The sequence below is a fragment of the Harpia harpyja genome, chromosome 4 (assembly GCF_026419915.1).
Source record: "Harpia harpyja isolate bHarHar1 chromosome 4, bHarHar1 primary haplotype, whole genome shotgun sequence".
Classification (NCBI taxonomy): Eukaryota; Metazoa; Chordata; class Aves; order Accipitriformes; family Accipitridae; genus Harpia; species Harpia harpyja.
In genome coordinates this window covers 63,139,633-63,155,695 of record NC_068943.1, presented here as the reverse complement: position 1 = coordinate 63,155,695, position 16,063 = coordinate 63,139,633, and the positions used below count along the sequence as shown (strand labels likewise).

General features: G+C 37.1%; 1 protein-coding gene across 19 annotated transcripts in view; it reads right to left on the bottom strand.

Moving 5' to 3' along the window:
* Window positions 1-16,063, bottom strand: part of EYA4 (EYA transcriptional coactivator and phosphatase 4) — a 160,717-nt gene that overhangs the window by 94,277 nt on the left and 50,377 nt on the right. The window contains exon 1 of one of the 19 annotated variants that reach the window (XM_052784411.1): window positions 603-745. The exons of the other annotated variants lie outside the window; for them this stretch is intronic. The gene's annotated coding sequence lies outside the window, so the exon portion shown is untranslated. Of the gene's footprint in view, window positions 1-602; window positions 746-16,063 lie in introns of those variants that run through there. 19 annotated transcript variants of the gene reach the window in all.

Below are 16,063 nucleotides of genomic sequence, written 5' to 3'. Positions count from 1 at the left end.
ATAGTTAAAGCGAACTTTGAGGAGATAGGACTGATGCTTTAGCATAATTATACTTTAGCATTATTTGTTCCAAACTAATGTCTAATCAACTTAGAAATGGACTAAATGGACTTGAATGAAGGATTCGTAAATTAAATTCACTTTTTCCGTATCCACAGTTTTTGTAGTTTAGGGCTAATTAATTTGAACTCAATTTATGTCTAGACACCTGTCTCAGCATTCTGGCCTTTAAGTGTTTCTTACAAAAATGTAATTGAATAACACACCAACGAACTACTCACAGATTTGACAAAATGTGGTATTCGCAGCATATTAGAGAATGATGCATTTTATTTCTTTACAGTATTTAACAAGTATTCTCCTGTGGTAAGAAAAGCTGCTCCTGAAAGAACTTGACAGATTCAGTCCTGTGACCTACCTAAACTCCTGTACTCTAGAGCCACTATGAACAAATACATTGTTCCAAAAACAAGTTTGAAACAGCTACTACAGAAATGAAAACCAAATCTCCTTTTCAGAATAGAATCCAACTGTGGAATTAATACCCACTTATATTTCCCGTTTGCATGAATATCACAAATTAAAATCCATCATAACCTTACCTCAGTTGTCTCTGAAGAACAGAAACAAATTCCCCAAATATGCAAAGTCAGTTTCCAGGAAAAAAAACAAAGAGAGTATCTGTTACATTTTGCACTAACTTCCACTGTACAGCAGCTAAGGTGTGCAGACAGATTTCCAGGAGCAAAAAACTTTTGCACCAGTCAGCTAGGATTTTTTAAACTTGGAAATACTGAAGACACTGTTCTTTGAACTGTCACACCGAGCCTAGCACAGCCCGGTTACTTAAGTTAACTAAGAGGAGATCTGGATAGTAAACAAGCTTGGCTCTGTCCAATGGCTTTCCACACCCTTCTGTTTATAGTAAGATGACTTGCATTCAGAGGTCACCCCATCAACAGCTCCTGTCTTTCAGTGGGTATCTAATGTGCTGCATTTATCCCAAGGCTCTTTTAATGAAACCACCTTCCTGGTCCCTGCTTGCCTGCTGTCGCTATGACACATCTGCTCCTTATTGTGCAAAGTCCTATTAAGTGTTAAAATACACAGAAAAGATGTACCTGGGCTTATATTCTGCAAGCAATATGGGTATTTATAAGCACTAACCTTGTCTGTCAATATTGACAAAATAAAAAGTCTTTTTGAAGATCAAAGAAAGAATTTTTCCAGCAACATTCATCTTGTGAATAAAAGAAATTCAGGAGGAAGGAAGATGGATGCCATTGTTTGATCTGGACTTTAAAACTTTTACAAATGCTCCCCAAAAGAATAATGCATATGCCTGTGCCAGATAATATTTACGTGAATATGTTAACATGCTGGAAACAAGAGATGAGGAGTGTCCCCGAGCTCTGCTGCAAAATGACACAGTGCCAAGAAAAACAAAGGTCAAGTGCCAGGACCCCAATGCAAATACCAAGTCAGTTCTGGGCTGAAAGAATACATGGAATTGATGGTGCTTACAAAACACGGTAAATACACAGCAGCATACAGACTCCTAGCTCTCATTTTTTATGGACACAATGTGCTACTGGTTACAAATGGTTCGCAATCCAACTGGCAATTGTTGTTTTCTTCATATAGCGCTGCAAACCAGAAGGACAAAGCCCAACCTTACTTTTCTTTACTCTGCTGGAAATCACTCATCACAACAGACATATCTAAATTAACTATATCTTAAAATGGGAACAAGAACATGCTCTTTAGCATTTTTCTCCCCAAGTCCAAAGTCTCATAAAAATAAGAATCGAGAACCATTTCTAAATTTCTACTGGTACTTTTTTCCTCACTTCTTAGCCATGGGGCAGCACTAGGAAGTTCAGACTTGTTTCACGTGGAGACGTGAAACTGAAGATGGCACTGTCTCCCCATGCAAACACAAACTTGACTGCTGCTCAGAAATGCTCTTTGAGTGAAAGTTACACCTGCAGCACATTTTCGGCACCAGTTTTTGTCACCACTACAGCATCAAAATGACAGATAGCAGCTTGGCTCTGTTAAAGCTAATAAAACATGATTGATGAACTGGGCTAGGAAGCCATGTCAGTTCAGATTAGGATACTTGTGCCATCATTTGACGGGTCCCACACTTTATTATTAGAATGGACTGTCAGGACTGTAAGGGCCACTAATAAATACATCCATCCAAATTCCCTGATGCCTTTTTTTGTACTTAAACCTATTTATGAAGTACAAAAGTTTTTTCATATGAAAACTCGCTTAATTTTTACAAAATACTTGTGCTTAGGAATACAATATACTTCCTTTAACAGGTGCCTGTCAGCTGCTATTATCTCATGCACTGAAATCCAAGTAATCCTCATTTTACTGCATTATGTGGCATAATAAAGGCCCACCTCTTTGACAATGAAAACCCACTGGAGCATATATAAAGTACCGGGGAGAGCATAATCAGCTTTTAGATGTTGTTTTTGACATTAGTGTTACGCATAACCTCATTCTTAACTGCTGAAACAACTAATAAGTCAGATGTGGAAAGTTGCTAGTGCAAGTTTGGTTGCAAGCAATTGGTTTTTTCACCACCAAAAAAAGGGAAACAAAGGAAAAAGCTATTGGAGAAAATGCTACCAAAGGAAAACTGAAAGCCATGGGACATACAGGAACAGTGAGCTCTGTGGCTCAAATCCTTAGACACTGCTCAATGAACTGCAGAGAGTCTTCATAGTAGCGGATAAAGAACAAAATTTCTTCTTTCTTCTACCAGGCACCAGGCAGAGGAAAACCAGCCTGGTTTTAGACTCCACAAGCAGTTAAGGAGCACGCCATCGCCTGCTCTGCACACCTCCGTACACTGGAGGTCTTCACTCAGCAGCTCCAAACCGGAGCAGGCTCATCTGCCACCCCCTGCCACCATTCCACCTTTGTCCTCCCGTCTTCTGCCACAGATTAACACATCTCTGCTCCCAAGAATGCAAGGACCAAAGAAACGACCATTAGCCTTCCTCCTTTTCCCAGTAAAACAAGATGGTTTTTATCGTTTCTCAGGCCTGGATACCTGGAGGCAAAGTACAGTCCCATACACTTTTAAAGGTGTTTATCGCATAGTAGCAATAAAAAAAATTCTGTGCCGTAATTCTGTGCACACAGCAGTAGTGTCAAGAAATGATCAGAGAAAATTATTACATCTACAGCACAAGCTCCTTTCTCAGGCTGACAGGGGAAAATCACTGTCCCAGCATCCCTGTGACTGACGAACTGCTCTGTTTGCAAACTGAGATTACCAAGGAGGATATGTTTTCTATGGACTCATAAATTAGAAGTTTCTTCATGCCCTTTATTTACACCATCATCCTAAGGACACAAATGAGACAGAAAAGAAAATAGCAGATATTAGCAAATAAAACTTGTACTCATTTGAGAAAATACGAAAGCATGAAATATTAAGTATTTTGAATTTCTCAATTAGTTCTGCAACCAAAAGCGTTTGGTTTCAGGCCACAGTAGTGAAAACTACTTCAGATATTATTTTTCCTGTTCTACAGTTTGCTTTACATGCTGTTGTTCACTGTTTGTCTGCAATACAGAGAATACCAAGCCAAAAAGAAAAGCTTACCAGCCGGCCTTTACGTTTTAACTAATGTCAGAAACTAACAAACTATGCAAGACCACATAAGCTACAGTTACTGTTATATCCACAGCTTTGCAGACTAATAAAAACAGTAGTGGAGGTATGAAAGATTTCTCTACCTTTTTTTTTTTTTTTCCTCTAGGTGGAGGAATTGGAGAGAAGGAAAATGCTCTATTTATATAAGCGGTAATCTCTTTTTAAGATACTAATGGGAACATATGCTTCCCTTGAATGCATTTTCACAGTTGCTATTTTTTTTACTATTCCTTCACATTTCATCATATGACGTGAAGTACTTCTCAAGGTACAAGAGGGAAAAACACACAGTAGCAGCACATTTTGTTGCTGTCGAGCAACCCCATCTAAGACAATCTGAAAGCCACCACAACCACTCCACATTTTGAGTCAGTATGTTTTTCAGGCAATACAGTGATAAAAATGACCAAAAAAAATGAATGTAAGTAGAGACACTCTCTGAAAAAGGGCTGCCTGTGAGATTTTGGGTTGGTCAACAGTTTCATAACTGGAGATCAAATTCAAAGCCAAATAAATATTTTAGTGGACTCTGATCTTGCATTCAAAGAGGTTTTGAAGGTGCTTTGATCAAGTGGACTGCGCCAGCCCCTGACTCTCCCCTCCTCAGGGCCTCTCCATGTTTCCCTGGCTGGCTCTGGCAGGTCACGGCAGGCCCTGGGGGTGTCAACCTTTATCCATAGAATGGGTAACGGTATAATGGTGCCTCCAACCAACCCAGCTTTGTCAAAAAACTAACTCACGTGACTGCTTTTACCTTTTTTTGTTAGTTTGCCTTTTTAGTTACGAAACTGTCAGAAAGAATAAATTCCCAGATCCAAACTGCTGTGCTTTTTCAAGAAATTTAAATTAAATTTAAATTTACAAGCCCCTCTAAGATGGCTTTGTTGTCTCGTAATTTTTGTTTTGTTTGTTTTCTCTGAGCTGTATCTGTGGCAATCCATTAGACTTTATGGGAAGACAAACTACCCTTTGAATTTCACTTCATGAGTAACTCCCACCTGTTCCATGGCTTGTCTGTAAAATCAAGGGAGTGAAAGAAATAAAATCATTGCTATTATAATACTCCTGTCGATATGCGATACTGTATTTATCAGACTCTCCAGCCACCACCAAAGCTGTGTTGAGTTCTGCCTGGGCACTCACCAGCCTGGGGCTCCTTAGAGCAAAGTCAGCAGTTTCATCAGAGTCCCCATCACCTGCCCTCTCCTTATTCCCCTCAGCCTTGCAGAGAGTGGCTTCTCGGATACAGAGAACAACAACAACAAAACAGCAGATGCCAGCTGGATTTCAGGATGTGCACTTTTTTCATTATTGAAACTGGTACCAAAAATGAAAACCTGTTTGAATAGATCTCAAAAAAAAATTGAAAAACATTCCAAGAAAAAAATAGACATCCAAGTATATCAGATGTTCAGTGATAATGGAAAAAGTTTATAAACACAAATAAGAATTCTACATCGTAAACACAACTTAGTAACAGCAATAAACTGTACATATTGACAAATAACATTCCTAAAAGAGCTTTAAAGCACTTTTTTTTTACAGTTTTGAGGTCGTCTTAATTTGCCTTATGTTTTCTCAGCACTCGCATTTTCCAATTTATTTCTTCAGTCTTACATGTAACTCTGCAAAATGCAAGTATACATCTTCATGTCTTTAACTTGAAATACTAAGCCTTTAACTTGAAACATTAAGCCTTTAACTTGAAACATTAATGCCATAAACACAATAAAACTGTCATAACTGGCAACCAAGTATTTTCTGCCCCAACATCTCCACCTGGATTTCTTCCAGTGGTTTCAACTAATTTTTTTCCAAAAAGTACTCATTTACTTCTCATTTCCACCTGCCATTTTAAGTGTCTCTGATATTAATTCTGATTTAAATTAAATCCTGAACTTTTCAAAATGCATGTCAAGTTCAAGGTACAAACTTTGTGAAAAGAGTTTTCATATAATTTCTCCTACAGGGAAGTAGTCATGTAACACCTTATCTTTTGAAGGCATTCAAGGTAAAAATAATTTATAAAAGTATTAATTCAAGCCCCCGCTAATTATTATGTGCTTTTATTACCACATCTTCTAAGGCTCCAATCAAGATAAGTAATGTGTCAGTGATCAGTGCTGGGCACAAATATGATCTCAACACTGAAAGCTTAAAATCTAGTTTTTCTTATAGCTCTAGAGAGTCAACTCTAGTATAATCTTCCAGGTTTATTTTATGACCAAATAAAAAGTTTATTTAAATAAGTACAGGAGAGAATTACAGTTATGTGAAAGTTGGGACGGCATTTAAATTTTTGAAACAGACCTTGAAAGCTGCAAGGGAAAGAAGAGGTCCAACTGTTGGGAGTTTTGGGGAGTTTTTGACTTGAACTTCTGATCAGCAGACCATTTTAACCATTATGCATTTAACCATTATGCATTTGAAGACACTCAGTAAGAGCATTTGAGTATCTGACTGCTCTTAGCCAAGCTTCCTATTCTAGGTAACATCCAGTCTGAGTAAACAAAACGCTGTCCATTTATCTCTCATTTTTTCAGACGGGCACGATACTCTTCACTGCTTGTCCTGAGCACTTCTTTCAGCTTTTGTTCTGCTCCTGCAACAGGACCAGCTCTGCTTTCTCTTCCCCCCTCCCTCAGTACACACATGGCTACGTCACTGTACGTACTCAGAAACAATGGTTTGAGGAATGGCATGATCGATTTTTCATATAAAACAAGGGCTTTACCCTTGCTTTAACTTACTGTTTCTTTTGAAAGCTGACTGGCACCTCCGTAATTACCACGGACCTCCTCACCAGAAAGCTAGAGCAGTATCAAGCCTGAGATGAACCAAAGCAGGGATTCCTAAGCTGTGGTACGCAAACCACTTCAAGGCACTGCTTTTGTGCTGGGGCAGGCAAAAGCGGGAGCAGCAGCAACAGATCCTGACCTTTCTGGGCACAGTGCTAGGACTCACACTGTTTATTTGTGCCTGGAGCAAAGCCTAGTGTGGTAGGGGAAGTGCTTTTTGCATGAGGGAAAAGATGGTGTTTAGGTTCTGACTTGGAAGACATGAGAATTCAGGAATGGCTGACTTACCCTAAAAGAGATCATCCGCATATGACTCTTTTCTAGCAAACAATCTCTTCTAGGCTATCACTTCAAGGGAATAACAAAACCAGCATTTTAACTGAGGTCACCTCCCTTACTAAGACTGATATATAAGCATGTAAGAAACATGACACTGTCCTTTTTTTAAAATATAAAATTTCAATGCAACATGATAAATTTTATACATGCATTTAAAATAAACTGGTACAAATAAGAAATTACAGAAAGAAAAAAGAAATTACAAAATCTGTAATTTTGTAATTGCCTGGAGAGTAGTTCCCTTAAACAAGACTAAATTAAAAGCTCTGGTTGTGAGTGAATGAAGCTTATCTTTCATAAAATTAGGGAAGCCAACCACTTTATACAGAAATGGTTTTCACTGTATAAAAACCTTGCAACGGAGCCTTAAGTAAAAATTAATGGCATACATGAGTTACATAGGATATTACAGTGAAAATTCTTGGGTTCCTCCATGTCTGGCTATGGATGTTTCACAGAGATACCTAGCTTACCTGGGCCAGTTAACTTGGTGTTTACTGGAGACAGCTGTTCTCAGACAATTATGAGACACTCTTTTAAAAATGTCCTTTAAAAATCTGGACAAAAGATAAATTGATTACTTTTTTTAATACAAAGTTTTTATAGCTCTTTCTGTACAATTACATATATGTTTAAAATCACCATTATGTTAATAAAGAACCCATACTCTGAAAGTACTGCTGAGCCATACTAACTATTCATCTCTCAATCTTTTCGTCTAAAGAGACTAACAGCTAGTTAACAAAAAAACTCAAGTATCATGCCAAAATGAATATATTTTAGCCAGCTTTCCCCCAAAGTTACAGATAACACTGTAGCTGTTAGGCAAGTTAGTATTCCATGGTTTTTAGGTGTGCATCTGTTGCTAAAATCATTCCTTAGAAATATAATTTATTATGAATTTTCTTACATGCTTTCTTGATTTGGGTGAGATCTCTGTCCTTCCTCCATAATGCTTACAAAAAGTTTGTATCAAACCTGGTGCTGATAAATTTGTTCCTTTGAATGTATATGTTCTTCTACCCATCAAAGGAGGACTTGCACGGAAGTTTCTGTTTTTCCCTGTTTGTGTTGGCAGCTTTACCAGTGGGAATTACAAAGAATTTCACAGCCTGGCAAAGGGAGGAAGTGACATCTCTATATCCCCAAATTATCCAGCTTTCAGCAGCTTGCTCCTTTTTCTGCTGTGCTACACTATAGGCTTTTATTCCTTTTTCCTCCAGTGACAGCTTACTGCTTAACTAAAATACAATCCTCCCTCTTTGTGATTTTATTAAATTCACCCTTTGCTTTAAGCTATTGCATCCTGAAGCCAAAGTTAAGTTTTTAGTCCTCTGCAATACAGAAAAACATGGGGGCATATTCTGCTCTCTAGAGGCGTTCATCAATTTTGTGTGGAATGCACCACAATAATCAAGAGCAGAATGTGGGTTTGGGCATCCACAGATAGTTTTGCCAAAATACCATTGCATTAAACTGATCACTTACTAAACTCTACAGGCTTTTTAAATTTGGAAAACACCTTAAAATTCTACATTGCTTCCTATGCAAGAATCCTTCAGTATTTTTCAAACATGCATATTTGCAATTGGAAATACAATATTAATGTCCACTTATGACAACTCTCTCCTTTACCGCAGTGTCAATCCAAAACTATCCATGACATAGCAGCAAAATTTGGCCATTGCTGTATTATTTCACCTAGTATTTCTATGTATAAAGAAAGTTTTAATTCACTGTGACCGGTTTTCTTCTCATCACACTTGCAATTCTGCTACAGTCAATGGGGTTGCACTGTTGTAAGTGAGAGCAAAATTTGGATCAGGATACAGATTTCAACATCACCCTACTGAAAAATATAGTGTTTCAGAGGTTTTACCACAACTTCAAAAGTGGATCATCTTACAAGTGACTAGTGCTGGAGAGCAAACATCCTCCATCATCATAACCAATTTCTCAGCATCAGCACAAGCATTTGGAAGAATTACTTTACATCATGATCTCTATTTCTGGACACAAGGACAAAAATGCAGGTAAGTTGCTTTTACATCCTAGTTAGATTTGCATATATAAATGAAGAATAAGCTATCACAATTCATAGTATTTCGTAACATGATTCAGAAGCTTTAATACAATCAGGTTTCTGTCACTGTCATGAGACATTAGGTATAAAGTGCTTCAAAATGGACAACAAAAAAAGCAGTACAGTGAGGTGGGTTTTTTTGTATACCTATAAATTTATTTTCCTAAACCAGACCTCTAAAAATTTACATTATGGCCTAAATAGGGAACTTTGTATTCTGCTTCTCCAGCTGGGCTTTTGACAATTTCCAATAATCAAACAGTACCTTTTCAAGACTGAGAATAAAACGTAGAAGTTTCAATGTTTTATCTGTGGAGAAAGTAATGAACTGAAATACACACAAAATGGAAGAATTTGAAGAAAACCTGGTAACTTTTGCAGGTGAACAAAATTTCTGTCTGAACTGGGAACCAAGCACCAAACCCTAATGGGATACAGACAAAAAACATTAATGGTATTTCCTTGTAGTACGCCAAAGTGATTTTAATCAGCTTTGAAGGTAATGTAGTGATTCTGGTCATCAGCCCTACAAAATAAATACAGATAACCCTTTCTCTTCTCTCTCAGACAGGCACAACTTTATTTTGGTAATTTTTAGAATACAAGAAAAAGTGTTTTGGAGATACACATTTAAGCAAGGTATTTCTTTCAAAATATTCGTTTCTATGCCAATAAGAGTATTCAACATAACCTATTAAAAAGTATATGCGTGTGATTTTTCTTCACATGTCAATTGTTTCGCTGGCTTTAATAAGTGTTTAATTCACAGTGTGAAGTAAGTTAGGCATATGTGTAAATCACCACACAAACGGAACCTGAATTGAAAAAGTGTTAAGTTTCTGCCAGGGATTTCAGGTCTATTCTCTTTTCCAGATTTGTAATACTTCATTGTTTTCAACGAAAAAGACATCACACTCTAATATGTGCAATTAGAAATAAGACTTACTCCTCACACATATTTCTAGAGATCTACAAACACCTTGGGATATTACTAAAAAAATTACATAGTGCATGAAAATATTGCTTCAGAGATTTGAAACAATTCAAGCACACATATATTAATTCAAAATGAATCTGCTATAAATATCTTCAGTTTTAGAAAGAGTTCAAGGGAATATTAGAAAATACTAAGGAATATTTTAAATACCTTGAGGTACACAGCAGAGAGAGAAAATACATAAGTTGGTAACTAAAATACCTAGCTAAAATAAAGCACAACTATTTCACTACAAGTAAAATTGTATCACATGTTCAGAGTGCATGGCATTACTGACCAGCAAAGCCATGTAGGCAAAGCTTATGCTGATTTGGCCCCAAACTGTCACATCTGGACAGAGGCAGGGCCCAACCCTAACTAGTACCCTGTTACTATATGTAACTGCAGTTCTGCTTTCTGTCCCTGCTGTGAGTGCACAAGCGCTGTATTAAAAGCACTGAGGGATAAAAGGAAGTTTCAAAAAACCTCCCAAGTGTATTTTAAAAAATTAAATAAACGCCTGGCTGTGCCTGCACAGAAGGGCAGGGTAGAAGGAAAGAGAGTCACAAGTGAAGTCCTTCTGACAAGAGTGCCTGTTTGAGACGGCAGCAGGGACAACGGGCAGTAGAAGAGGGAATCACGGTTTTTTTCCCCAGTGAGTGCTGCACCCCAGAGCTGGCTGAGAGCTCAGTTTAGAAGATACCAACCATGATATCTCTGCCTTCTGTCTCTATTACGAATTAGATTACCAGATTAGATCTTTGGGTTATACAGGATACAATGAAATACTTATGAAAGTGGACATTACTGATGGTTTTTAAAGTAGATGCAAGAGTCACTCCACTGTCCAGTGAAGTTATGGAACAACCTGCCAGGACAGGGAGTTCAATGTTACCTCTATACTACATGGATTTGTTGGTGTGTGAAATACAAATATTTCTATCTGACCAAAGCAAAACTACTTAATATTTGTGGATGGTCTTATTTTTCATGAAATAATTTTAGTCATACAGTCATCCATGTTCTCTAGTGGCAATGAATTCCAAATCTTTATTATGTGTTGGTAGAAAAATATACCTTGTATTAGTTTGAAATATATTTCAGTTTCTCTTAATACTCCCTAAATTGCAGCATTTGACTTACAGTCTCTATCCTAGTCATTATTGCATATGCATTACCGCACTCATCTGTCAACTATATCTGTTGCAGTCCATAAAGGAGGGTTGGGGTTTTGAGTGTCTTTATTAATTTCCATTTCCCATATCTGAATTCTGTAATTCTTCCAAATCCATAGCAGGTTGAGCAAACAGAACTGAACACAGAGTGTGGATTTCCCTCCTTTCCTCCCTCCCTCCCTCCCTCCCTCTGTGCTTTCCTGTGGTAGCACAGAAAGATCAGGAGAGACTCAAAACCAACCACTGGGTAATGTTACTGTAGATTTTGTGTGAGGTCATTTATGCTGTCCTCTAGAGTACCAATGCTCCTACCTATCTAAGTAGTATCAGAGAAAGAGGGTGGCAGGGCAGAGGGGTCTACTCACATTTTAGGGAGCTACAATACAACTCTAAGCCACCACTTTTTCTGAATAGCCCACTTCTCAGTTCAGTCCTGAGACTCTTCCAGCATGAGACTCAGCAAACCAAGACCCGATTCACTACGGCAGAGGGGAGTTACAATTAGGTTGGATGAACCTGAATTTTGATTTGCTAAATATCTACATAAAGTTAGATGCCTGAAGCAGTTGTGTGAACTCCCCTTTTATCATATTTAAACAAAGTTTTGTAGTATGACCAAAGATTTTGCTTTAGTTAAAAAGAAACTCAACACTGGGAACCTTGAGGCTGATACTTCAGTTTTTAGTTAAAACAAATCTAAACTTCTGGTTTCTATAATAAGATTTACCATATAGACAAAAAGGGAGTGACGACCACAGATTACTAGGTTAGTTTTGCAAGCTCAGAGGGACACATTGTCTCAGAGTTGGTTATTGGGAAAGGAACACAAATAGGACCTGGAGGTGCACCAAGTTTAAGAATAAACCAAGCAGCTCAAAGAGGAATTCTGGGGGACAAGTAGCTTGAAACAGCTACTATCTCAATGAAATGTAGGAAATCAAAGAAAGAGCTGAGGGGCTGTTTCAGAAGAACATGTGTGAATGAACAATTAAACTTGAGCATTTGGAAAACATTAACTAATGCCTTCCATTTGACACTATGTGAAAAGATCATATAGCTTCCTACTGCATGAAACAAACTCTATGTCTTGCTTTTTCTGAATCTTTATCACACAAATCTCATCAGCACAGATAAAGATTAAGCCAGGGGTCCTTAAAGTTGAGGATGGAAAATGGAGTTTTTCATTATATCTCTATTTTTATGATAAAATATTACACAGATTCTTAGATTTCAGAGGTTCAAGAAATCAGCTGAGGAGTTCTTCAGCAAAATTAAGTTAAACGGAAGCCATTTTCTGAAGGTCAGAGAGCAAATTCAGATGGCTAATTCAACTCTAAGGGAATTAAAAATGAGAATGAATATAAACAGGAGCTGTGCTAACAGTAAAAAGGCAGAAAATAGATATTACAAAAATGTTATAGTCTGCAAGATTTCTAAAATATACCTAGGAATTTGGGGCACTAAATCATGCAGTTTTTTGAAATTTCAGTCACTAAACCAGAGTTTTCGTAGTCACTGCTAGGTTAAATACAAGGACATACAATTAATTTCATCTACATGAAAGAATTAGCACTGAAGAAAGTGACTTAAAAAAACAGAGATTAAATATTTTGATATAATACAATTAAAATTCACTAACCTTGAGCATAAATCAGGTTAATCATTATGATTATGTATCATTATGATACAACTGGTTACCCAGAAGCACCTTTCAGATTTTGTCTCAATGTTTAAGTTGTACAAGGTTTGAAAGTTACCAAGTTACGAAGAGCTGATTCATGAGCTGATTCACGTGATTCAGTTCCCCTCCAACTTTAACAAGATAGTCTAAAAGTCTACCAAGGTAAGAATGAAAATTCTGCTGAGGAGAAAAGGAGGCCTGATACCACTCACGCAAATGATCCAAAGGTGTGGTCAATATGGCTATCTTTCTACACGATTGTCTTGCTAAAGAGATGGCCAGTTTCTTTAAAGAGTGTTGTTATAGTATCTGGAAAGATAGCAGAAATAATTAAAGGCACCAAAACACTCCAAGACTTGTGTCCACCATATGGAAAAACTGTCAAAGAAGCCACACTTTAAAGGACAGGTATTTTCTACTATTTAAATAATTTGTATTCAATTTTAAGCATTTTTAAATTATATTTGTAATTATACAATTCTATACTAACACCAAAACTTTATAGAATTATTGAGTAAATAGGATTTTTTAAAAATAGTGTTATTGAGTCATTATTAAATGTATAAACAAGAACTTCTATTTTAATCTCAGACATAAATAGGAAGAAAAACTTCTAAGTATAACTCAAGATTAAAAAGTAAACTACAAAATCATGCTATACCCAACAGGTAATTGTTTTACAATATGCAGTGTATAAAATGTTGGCAATTATATGTTTTTCAGATAAATATTTTGTTTTCACCTGCACAGAAATGAGTCTTCCTAGATGCTTTAAGTTTCAGTTTTCTTATCAAGGGAAGTCAAGTTTTTCTACCTCTAATGTAAATGAATTCAATTAAGATATGCAAAAGCAGGAAATTTTCTCTTTTCCAATCCATATAACAAATAAAACAATAAAAGCTGAGCTTTACCAGTAAAGCTAATTTAAACTAATTTTTGAAGGTTTCTGGTACACAGAACTTCAAAGGTGTCTAAGCAGGAAGAAACCTAATTGTCAATTCAAACTCATTTTTCAGGGGTCAGCAATTAATTTCATTTGTAACATATGAAAATCCTCCTGTATACCTTTCAGTACCTTTATGTATCCAGACGGCTTTGAAAAATCTCTCCCAATGAGATGACTTGTTCACTTAGTAACTGTGATTAATAATTCTCTTGTATAATAAATCCTTTAGACTCGCATGAATATATTTTTGTTATGGATTCAAACTATTTAAGACTGTTTTATTTCAATAAAAGAAATTAAAAGTTGTTTTACTGCATTTGGGTGGAATTCTGATTTGCATCCAAACTGCAGGTTGATCCAAATAATGAGTTCAAATGTAAATTTCTACGAAGTAACAAATGCGATATCTTTATTTTTTACAAAATAGAAACCAAGGTTCAGAAGTTGAGTAAGCCCATAAAATTACTTTAAAAATCATTTGTTTCCCTAAATTCTTGGTTTTCAGGTGTCATGCAAGACAGGTCCACATTTCATGGTTATACTGTCAATGACAAGGTTTCTAAAAAACCCCAACAAACCAATTTTAAAATATAAAAAGCAAGATAAAGACCTTTTTTTCTGATGGCTGGTTCAAATCATGGTTGGAACTGGTGTTTAAAAACACTTTCACTGAAACCAGGCAACCCTGGGAAGTAGAATGACTTGAATTAATTCTAAGAAATCTTAAGAGCAAGAAGACTATTATTTTGAAGGTCTGATCTTTCACCACTGAAGTCAAGAGCAGATCTACCACGGATCTCATAGGCCAGACCCAGAATGCTCTGAAGAGTCTAGGGCATGTTACTCCTTCTTAGCTTGATTTTTAGTCTCTTGACTCTTGAGATGGCAGAACAGGCCTTAAGACTGAAAAGAGTGAATCTAGAATCATAAAATAGGCAAATTTATATCCACACTTATTCATAAATTGTAGATTACATCTTTATATGTATTATCTCTGAATTTGAATTATTAAATTTGTTTGAGCTTATAAAGGTGTTGCTGATACACTGAACAGTCAGGAGAGAGGCTAAACAGGTAATGCAACTAAAAGGAGCACACATTAATAAGTTAGCTATCCACTCCTACAGTAACTTACACCTTCTTCTGGCTCTTTGGTATGTAAATTAAAGTGACTGAAACCAATTTACATTCACATGTATACATCAGAAAGCGGGTGGAAATCTAGATTGGCTGAACTTACAAATTCCAATTTCTTGGCAAGTTAGATATCTCACCTAAAATCTCCTTATCCATTTATACATTAGGAAATGTGGACAAACCAGTTATGGAACAGACACAGACCCAATGAGATCAAAAGCAGATCAGTATGCAAGGGTGATAAGCCTAATGAAAACATGGTTTCAAATGGCATATTTTAAACTCAGTGGGAGCCAACTGGGACTTCAGAACATGGAAAAAAGTATACGGGGACTGGTCCAAATGCACAGAGTTTACCTCCATGTACAAACTGTGGGGAGCAGACACTTCCCAGCAATTAAGGAAAGGCTAGGTTAATGGCATGGGGATTGTTTTGACTTTGAGCCAAGGCAATTAGGGGACTGCACAATATTATGGCTGTCTTGCCCAAGAAGACTACCAGAACGTTCTACAGATCTGCGCTCTTCCAAGTAGATCATGTCCAACTGGCCAAGGTTTAATTTTGCAACTTAACAATGGTATTAAACATTTGTCCAGATCTCAGTATGTGCTTGAAGAAAGAATGGGATGGAGTGTTAAATATATAAAGTGGGAGGAGCTGGACAGAAAACTAAAACTTTTAAAATAAATGCACAGATCACTGAAATCTTGCAACAATTCTCCCCAAAAGCTAGAAATGAATTGGATCAGCAGACAACTTTGCAAACACATACACACCCGGGGGTGGGTGCACACCCACCCTCAAAAACAGATTTCCTAACGTCTGCCAGGCCACCATGCCAGAAGTGAGTTTTCTCTTTTCTGACTGGATAGTATTATTTTTATGTGCAGCTGTTGAACCAAATATTCTCCATAGCCCTTGGATAATAAATCCTTTGAATACAACTAAGTGTGTGTGTGTGTGTGCGCATGTGTGAAATAGTGACTCTTCTTTGAATGTTTCCAGCCTGTATTATAATAGTCAACTTGTTCCAAAGCCTACAGCAGTTACTTGGAAGACTCCTCTAAGCGTCAGTGCGTTTTGGATCAGCTCCTGGAGAACAAAGCCAACCTGAAGTTTAACTGCAATGCAGAGATGTACGTAGGAACCCACCAAATGCAGAATAATAAACCTGGCTGCTAACACACAGTGGAACATCCTGCATTTTAACAGAACACTGTGACACAAGGGCTGACTGGCCAG